This window comes from Zeus faber (assembly GCF_960531495.2).
Source record: "Zeus faber genome assembly, chromosome: 6".
In the NCBI taxonomy this organism is placed as follows: Eukaryota; Metazoa; Chordata; class Actinopteri; order Zeiformes; family Zeidae; genus Zeus; species Zeus faber.
Window position 1 is genome coordinate 5322932 of NC_137201.1, and position 9876 is coordinate 5332807.

Genomic DNA, 9876 nt, shown 5'->3' on the forward strand with positions numbered 1-9876 from the left:
CTGGGCAGTTTCCAGTGACAAACCATGGAACTAGGGTTGAAGAAATCAAATGCCACCAATTAAAACAGTGAGAACAGAGAAAGGACATGACACACACAACCCCAGTTCCACTGAAGAGATGTGCATTCAGTGGAAGAGAACAGAACCTGGTAAGTCAGTCAAACTCCAGTCAACGGAGGTAAGGTACACTGAGTCTTGCAACATATATTGATCCTCTGACCTCTTCCTTCTTCCCTGTTCCCTTCACTGTCTGCATTTGTGTTGGTGTCTGTGTGGTTATACTTTATTGACTTATTTGCCTTGGGAAAGCAGTAGATTAAAGTGGAATTACTCTGCTGATAAATCATAATAGATATAGTTGTTTATAAAATTAGCAATAATTTTCTGAACTACGAAAAAACCAAAATCAGAGAAAAGAAATATAGAAAAGCTAAACAAATGGGTAAACAAACAATTTAATGCGAAATGCACATTTCCTTTCAATTTAACAAAAGAATACAGATGGTCAATTCCAAACATGTTACTGTAACTTCAGTGGAAACTTCCGACCTATCACAATGAAATGATGGGCCCTTAAATTAAGATGTGTGCTAATCTGAAGAAATCAAACACCTTTATACTCCCACCCCCTTCCATGCTTTCAATGGTGGTCAAATACATTTAGTAAAATTAATTCTATAACTGAAAAACATGTGGCTAAATAGCAGACTGTCCATCAAAACATAAAAACTAAACAGCCCTAAATTAAAAGGTTATCATATAATTTGTTGAGAAAGTGACAAATGTATAAATATGAGGTATTATAATTATATAGTATAATAACAGTTTATGATGATGTAATAACAGTGAGATCACATAGTTGAAAACAACCTCCCATAAAGTTCCAACTAAAGAGGTTTCACTTCTGTGGAAGGGAGAGCGACAGGTTACTGCAAGTAAACCCTCACACACACCCACACACACCCACACACACCTGTCCAGGACGGCTATATAAGCAGAGACTTGTGTCTTCTCCTCACACCTGCACCTGAAGCCAACAAGCTCAGTTCACAGCACAGGACGACAACCTCACATCACAGGTAGGACAGAGTGAGTGAGAGTGCTTTTGGAATACACTAGATTGGTCTGAATTTCAATTCTATGTAGAAATTCTCTTGCCCAGAAAGATTTTAAATACAAATGCAAGGAGAAATAATATTTCTGTGAGATAAAATAACAAATCTGTCTGTGTGTCTGCATTTTGGTAGGACAATGGGAGACAATATCACAGGCAGTGGAATCAAATTCAGCGATTCAAACGTTAGTGGTGGAAACAACATTCAAGTCACGGGTCAGTTCTTTGTCCACGTCAAGGCTTTAGCGATTAAAAATGGACACTTTTGGTTTTTCTCTTCCCTCCTCGTAAGTGAGTTTTCTTTCTGTCTTTATTTTAACAGGAGGACAGGGTAACCAAACAAGTGTTGGGAGAAACATTAACACAAACAAAGAAACTGGTGGATCAGGCTGTTCAGGAGGAAATGGGGCGACTCAAACCAGTAAGTACATTTGACGTACAGACATCCTCCTCAGACTGGACGCAGTTTTGGATGTAAACATTGACATGCTTACGTACAGGAGTGTCCATATGTTGAACTGTTGATGACTCATGACATAACTTTATGAATGAGTGTTTTTTATAATATCACAATCACTGACTAGATTTCTCTCTCTCTCCCTCTATTTCCCACTCAATTTTTCTAGACAATCCTTGCCCTCCTCACTGCTAGGAAGGACTTTCTGCCATTTTGACCTGAATCAACTCGATGGATAAAATAAATGATGATTCAAGACATGAGATCAACACAGAGAATCCTTGTCGTGTCAGCATAATGTAATCTAAAGTTATACAAATAAAATCATGATGTTCATCAAATTATTTTGAAAGAGTGTTCTTTTAAAGACAAAATACATAAAGAGGACCCATCATCAAGCATCAAATATCTGTCAGGAAAAGTTTGTGAACTTTTGGGATCAACAATTCACTCAAAGGGATAAATAGTCACATTTTTCAATCAAGGGGATGATAATGAGTTAATGTGGCCCTGCCCAATTTTTTTATATTAAACAACATAAATCTGCTAGATCTTCTCTACTATGAGTGGTCTTCACCATACAGGTTTGTGGAAATAAACCATGCCTCAACCACAAGAGGACCTGAGGACCTTAAAACATTTGGGTTGGGAAAATTGAGAGTTTATGCTCATTAGGCTCGAGATTATATATAATAACCTTTATAAAGATATAAGACAATTTCAAATTAGGCATATAATAGTTTTTAAAGGCGTATCATATTCTGTCAGGTCACAAAGAAGCTCAAGGTAAAGTCTAAGGAACTGCAGACCTCTCTTGCATTTACTTCTGTCAGTGTTGATGCGTCCACCATCAGTCAGACACTGAGTAGGAATAGCGATCATGGGAAGATAACATGGAGGAAGCCACTACTCTCCAAGAGACATTGCTCATCTAAAGTTTGCTAAAAAAAGAAACCCAACTTGGATGAGCCCGAAGGCTATTAGAAGAATGTCAAAAACAAAACTTTTTGGTTTAAATGAGGAATGTGTTGTTTGGTAAAAACAATGCATTACAATATAAGAACCTCATTCCATTCATCCCAGGACAGCTTCCCATCATTGACAGGACTTTGAATTCTAGATTGTACCAGTAAATTCTAAAGGAGAATGTCAGGGTTTCCGTGAAATGAAGATAAGCAGAAGGTGGGTCATGCAATAAGACAAGACCTTGAACACACAAGTCAGTCCACCAATGTTTGAAAGAGTTTTGGGATGGTGTGCCCTCTGGCTCGGGTTCCGGTGACATCATTGACAATATATGATCAGGCCAATACTCGAACCTCAAATATAGCAGGAACCATTGAGATTCTGTCCTGGCAAAAAAAATACAACTTTTTTTTTTCTTATTTTTTTCCCCTATGCTGTCAGCATGCTAGGCATACAACAAAAATTATTTGTATGCTATTGCATCTAGGACAGAGTTAGTCTGCAAGTACAGTTCAACTTCTCAACCCGCAATCCAACTCTTTATTAATAGAACTTTTATCATGTTTGGGTCTATAAACAATAATCACTACTCCGGGACCCGGTCAGGTAGGGATGGAGCAAGGCTGGGCAGGGATGATGATGACCAGGAGGAGGGGTCCAGGATCCGGGTGGAGAGACGGGGAACCGGGCTGGATGGAGAGGGACGGACAGACTGGGTCGAGGAGAGGAGACAAGCAGGTAAGGGGAAGTCGAAACAACGAGACATAATCTAGGGCCTTGAAACAAGCGCTAGGAGCTAGGAACTTGGAACTAGAAACTAAGCCAGTAGCTGTGCAACTTGGGTAAGCTAGTTGATGGTCTGTCAATGAGTGACTGGGGAGCTGTCGAAAAAATACTGTGTGAGTGATGAGGGTAATAATACCCCAGTGCTCAATGCGTGCCGTGGCAATTACAGCCAAAATTGCAGGGTGTGGAGGTGCAAGTCCTTCAAGCAAGCGGAACCCAAATCACTCGCACCCCTACTGCCCCGCAGATCCTGAGTAGGATTGGTGTGCAAGTGTATGTGTTCTAAGCTAATATAAGTAGGATTTAAATTTCAGGGGGTACGAGGAGCACGTTGGGGCAGGAGCGTGACGGGCAAGATGGAAGCATCAGGCACACTGAAAAGGAAAGAAGCCATTGTTACATCATCCACAAGGGAAGTCCCTGTGGGACATCGGACAGGCGGGAAAGTCCTGCCAAACAAAAAAGAAAGGTTCTGAGAAAGTATCGCGCTGAATATCTATTATTGGGAATGAAAGGTATGAAAACAACAACAACAAGATAAAAAAAAATCTTGTTTTGCAAATATTTACCAACGTGTCAAACTGCTGAGGCCATTTTTGACATTCTTAACGCGTTCATAGTTTCAAAAAGAGTTGACTGGTCCAAATGTGTGGGAGTGAGCACTGATGAGGCCCGTGTGATGCTGGGCCAGCACAGTGTAGTCATTGTGGAGTCATCGTGAAAGCTGTGGCTCCACTCGTAGCATCTGTCCACCGCAGTATACACAGAGCAGCTCTGTTAAAGCATGTTTTTGAATCAATTACTATATATATATATATATATATACATATATATATATATACACACACACACATACACATGCACACACACACACACACACACACACACACACACACACACACACACGTACAGTATATATATACATACATATATACACATACACATATATACATTTATACAGATGTTCAATGTACAGAATAAAATAGAAGTGACCATAAGAAAAATGGATATGTGGGCCAGGCAAGTTGACCGGTCAAACTGGTCAACTTGCCTGGCTGGTCAAAATCCGGTGAGATTTTTTGACAATGGAAGAAATGCGCCATTCCCGTCACCGTCATCAATCATGTCAAAGAGCACCTGCATGGATTGAGGACCAAGCTGCGCGAAAATTTCCCCATCCCAGATGTGCAGTGCAACTGGATCGAAAACCCCTTCATCAGCCAAAGTGACGAGACCGTCCCAGGCCTGAACACAAAAGAGAAGAACGATCTTGTGGATCTCTCCTGCGACAGCACATTGAAACTGGCTTTCTCACAGAAGTACTTGACAAACTTTTGGCTTCATGTTGCTTCTGAGTATCACAATCTTCCCGACAGAGCTGTGCGATTTTTGACGCCTTTCCTGATGACGTATCTCTGTGAGACTGGCTTTTCGGCGCCAGATCTTTGCCGAGGACTGTCGTCCCCTATGCCAGACATCAAGCATTTGGTGTCTGCCATGCAACATCAGCCTTCTCATTAGGTGATTAAAGTGCTCCTGTTATTGTTAGTCTTATCAGCGATGGCGTTAGTAGTGAGGCTACATTCAAAACACTGTGCCCTTCAGACAGCGCTTACTAGATACCTAGAAAGTTCCATGAATATAAGGTTATTATTAACCCACCTCTTTTTTGTTTTACCACAACTACACTGTATGTATGAGAATGCATATGATTGTTAAAATATACATCCTCTGAGAACGCACTGTTTGGCTCCCGTATTACTTCTGGTGGGATGTGGCCTGTGAACACTTTTGAGATTTTCAAGTGGGCCCTGAGTTCGAAAAGGTTGGGAACCGCTGTTCAAGACAAAGCAAGCACGACTTCATTACTTCAGATATTTGACATTTATAATTAAATATTCTTTGCATGGATATCCTTAATGTTTTAACATTTTCCATGGGTGAAAATGGCAGCCGAGCCCCTCCCCATCCCCCCGCCCCTCCCTGCTGTTGTCAACTGGGTGTCTATATATGGAGACGTGCTTTGGAATCTTTTGGTGTCTGACACTGTGAGGGGGGCCATGTATTTCAACTATGGTCCTGTTACACAAAACGTCCAAACGGGCCTCCTGCAAAGATGGGAAAACAAATCCCCCCCTTTGCCCGAAATCCCCCTGCTCCTTCCATTTTGGAAATCACTTTGATAATCGGGCCAATTTGATCAAAGTATTTATTTTTATTCTTTAAAGAGAACACAATCACACCAATGGTTGTGAGAAACTATTGTTTCTCTTCTTTTAGTTGGCTACCTAGGTATTTTCTTAAATATACACAGATGTTACAGGAAAGGCGTCAACAACTGAAGTCAACCTGTATCCCTGATGGTTGTGTCGCACCAAAACCCAGTGAAACCGAGGCAAAATACTGACTTCTGTTGATATATGAGGAGGTAGGGATGGGTGGGGTGGGGTCCATTACAACCCCTCCCCCAATTCCCCCTCTTTCAGCGTCTCACAAAGGCCAGGGGAGGTCGCTGAAGTCCACGGGTCCACCCAGGCCAGCGTCTGCCTCCAACAGCGACATGATGACAGCCATGGCCGCTTCGTCATTGCTCGGGCTGCTGGAGCCGGGCTCGTCCATTATGTCGATGCTCAGATGGGAGTTGACCCCTAGAAAAGAGGATGAGTATGAGGAGAAGGAGAGGGGAGCACAGTTAGCCACTTGGTGCGTCTCAAGATGATCGCAACGCTGAGTAATTCAAGGGTTTTAAAAATGAAAACCCTAACCCTTACCCTAACCCATCCGGGTGAAGGCTGAGGTCTTGCCAATGTTTTGAGGATGACATTAGCACTTTTATCACACACGTAATAGTTGAGATACAAGCGGGCAGGGGCGTTGATTAGAACAGCTAGAACACTCTTTGAAGAAAATTGCATTACTCTACTCAGCTCTATTCAACTATATGATGATGATGATATATATAATATAATATATAATATATATAATATATATGATAATACATCTCACAGCAAGAAGGTCCTGGGTTCGATTCCCGCCTGGGGCGCTGTTGGCACCGTGCTCCGGCGGGTTATCTCCCAAATAGGAGCCTTTCTGTGTGGAGTTTGCATGTTCTCCCCGTGCTCACATGGGGTTTCCTCCACCTCACGTCAGTAAGGACCCCCACCAAAAACATGCACCCATCATCGTCTGACCAGCGATGGACACTTATCACCTGGTCCCCGGGTGCGTCCACGTATGCTGCCCACTGCTCCTGGCTGTGCCCCCAGAGAAAGGACAAGCCAGGATGGGTCAAATGCAGAGGAACCATTTCACCGGCCACCATCAAAGCATGTGCATGTCTGTGTGTGTGCAAGCATGTGTTGTAGTGTGGTGTGTTGCGTGACAAATAAAGACTGTTTCTTCTTTTCTTCTCTGTTTCTTCTCATATCATATTGACATATATTGCGATATATCAGCCAGCCCTACCAAGAGAATGTTTGAGCTTATTAAATGACATAGCCAAGACCACAGATTGCAACTGCATGAAGTACATTTATTGTATTGAATTTCTAACTGAAACTGTAATCTGTTGCTTGTTGTGGCAGGACATGTTGGACTGGGTGAGTTAAACCGCCGGACACGACAATGGGTGATCCCTAAAGCGCTGACACGCATGGATTATTTGTATATTGGCCTGCGAGCCTGTAAGTTTATATTTTGGCCCACGAGCCATCTTTTGTTTAAAGTGCCAAAGTTGAACTCCATTTCAGCCGACAAGACAGCAGCCACACATTTATTGGCTGTGCATGACCAAGCTACACGGGTCATCCAGCCACCATTATCAATACTGATTGCACTGGGCAGTTTCCAGTGACAAACCATGGAACTAGGGTTGAAGAAATCAAATGCCACCAATTAAAACAGTGAGAACAGAGAAAGGACATGACACACACAACCCCAGTTCCACTGAAGAGATGTGCATTCAGTGGAAGAGAACAGAACCTGTTGAGTCAGTCAAACTCCAGTTCAACAGAGATAAGGTACACTGAGTCTTGCACCATATAATGATCCTCTGACCTCTTCCTTCTTCCCTGTTCCCTTCACTGTCTGCATTTATATTGGTGTCTGTGTGGTTATACTTTATTGACTTATTTGCCTTGGGAAAGCAGTAGATTAGAGTGGAATTACTCTGCTGATAAATCATAATAGATATAGTTGTTTATAAAATTAGCAATAATTTTCTGAACTACGAAAAAACCAAAATCAGAGAAAAGAAATATAGAAAAGCTAAACAAATGGGTAAACAAACAATTGAATGCGAAATGCACATTTCCTTTCAATTTAACAAAACAATACAGATGGTCAATTCCAAACATGTTACTGTAACTTCAGTGGAAACTTCCGACCTATCACAATGAAATGATGGGCCCTTAAATTAAGATGTGTGCTAATCTGAAGAAATCGAACACCTTTATACTCCCACCCCCTTCCATGCTTTCAATGGTGGTCAAATACATTTAGTAAAATTAATTCTATAACTGAAAAACATGTGGCTAAATAGCAGACTGTCCATCAAAACATAAAAACTAAACAGCCCTAAATTAAAAGGTTATCATATAATTTGTTGAGAAAGTGACAAATGTATAAATATGAGGTATTATAATTATATAGTATAATAACAGTTTATGATGATGTAATAACAGTGAGATCACATAGTTGAAAACAACCTCCCATAAAGTTCCAACTAAAGAGGTTTCACTTCTGTGGAAGCGAGGGCGACAGGTTACTGCAAGTAAACCCTCACACACACCCACACACACCCACACACACCTGTCCAGGACGGCTATATATGCAGAGACTTGTGTCTTCTCCTCACACCTGCACCTGAAGCCAACAAGCTCAGTTCACAGCACAGGACGACAACCTCACATCACAGGTAGGACAGAGTGAGTGAGAGTGCTTTTGGAATACACAAGATTGGTCTGAATTTCAATTCTATGTAGAAATGCTCTTGCCTAAAAAGCTTTTAAATACAAATGCAAGGAGAAATAATATTTCTGTGAGATAAAATAACAAATCTGTCTGTGTGTCTGCATTTTGGTAGGACAATGGGAGACAATATCACAGGCAGTGGAATCAACTTCAGCGATTCAAACATTAGTGGTGGAAACAACATTCAAGTCACGGGTCAGTTCTTTGTCCGCGTCAAGGCTTTAGAGATTAAAAATGGACACTTCTTGGTTTTTCTCTTCCCTCCTCGTAAGTGAGTTTTCTTTCTGTCTTTATTTTAACAGGAGGACAGGGTAACCAAACAAGTGTTGGTAGCAACATTAACACAAACAAAGAAACAGGTGGATCAGGCTGTTCAGGAGGAAATGGGCCGACTCAAACCAGTGAGTACATTCGACGTACAGACATCCTGCTCAGACTGGACGCAGTGTTGGATGTAAACATTGACATGCTTACGTACAGGAGTGTCCATATGTTGAACTGTTGATGACTCATGACATAACTTTATGAATGAGTGTTCTTTATAATATCACAATCACTGAGTAGATTTCTCTCTCTCTCACTCTATTTTCCCCCTCAATTTTTCTAGACAATCCTTGCCCTCCTCACTGCTAGGAAGGACTTTCTGCAATTTGGAAATGAATCAACTCGATGGATTAAATAAATGATGATTCAAGACATGAAATCAACACAGAGAATCCTTGTCGTGTCAGCATAACGTCAGCTAAAGTAATACAAATAAAATCATGATGTTCATCAAATTAGTTTGAAAGTGTTTTATTTCAAAGAAAAAATAGATAAAGAGGACCCATTATCAAGCATCAAATATCTGTCGGGAAAAGTTTGTGAACTTTTGGGATGAACAGTTCACTCGAAGGGATAAATAGAGTCATATTTTTCAATCAAGGGGATGATAATGAGTTCAGGTGGCGCTGCAGAATAAAAAGAAAGATTCAGTACGGCTCCAAAGCAGCGCTCGGATCAATCTGATATCACAGAAAAAGACAGGAGGCTTTATACAGGAAAACAGGGTGTGGTTTGGGTCAGAGGTCTCCAACATGTCTGCACCCCCCCCCCCCAACTGTCAACATTTCTCTGGAATCTACTAGCAAGAAATATCCGCATCTAATACTAAATTTAACTATATGAACTCATAACCAATTCCAGATATAATTCAAGGATATCTCCACCTCAAATTGGCCAAACCTCTCTTCTCACATTTGGCTGGAGAAAAGTAAAAGACCAGTAATGGTTATCTACTATACTATGAGAACGGACAGGACAAAAACCCCTGGTCATACAGAGGAAAAATCCTGTGTGGCCATTTTACAATTCTAACTAGAAAACACACACACCGAATGGGGCCCCAAGTGTTAGCTTGATCTTTCATTAAATCATCACGTAACTCTTTCATAGCTTGTATGGCTAAAAACAAATTTCCTGATTGTACATCATTGGCAGGAATGTATGTACAGCATGACTCATCTATCATAGCACATACACCTCCTTGAGCTGCACTCATTATGTCTAGTACCATGCGATTCTGGAGAACCATCAAACGGAT

General features: G+C 41.3%; 2 long non-coding RNA genes across 2 annotated transcripts; both read left to right on the plus strand.

The window, feature by feature from the left end:
- The first annotated feature begins 996 nt into the window (after positions 1-996).
- LOC307231743 lies at positions 997-1912 on the plus strand. The gene is made up of 4 exons (XR_013844215.1): positions 997-1079; positions 1248-1330; positions 1437-1535; positions 1741-1912. It is a non-coding gene; the product is annotated as an uncharacterized lncRNA (long non-coding RNA).
- A 6217-nt stretch (positions 1913-8129) lies between these two features.
- On the plus strand, positions 8130-9073 carry LOC307231159. The gene is made up of 4 exons (XR_013844190.1): positions 8130-8238; positions 8407-8489; positions 8597-8695; positions 8902-9073. It is a non-coding gene; the product is annotated as an uncharacterized lncRNA (long non-coding RNA).
- Positions 9074-9876: the final 803 nt, after the last annotated feature.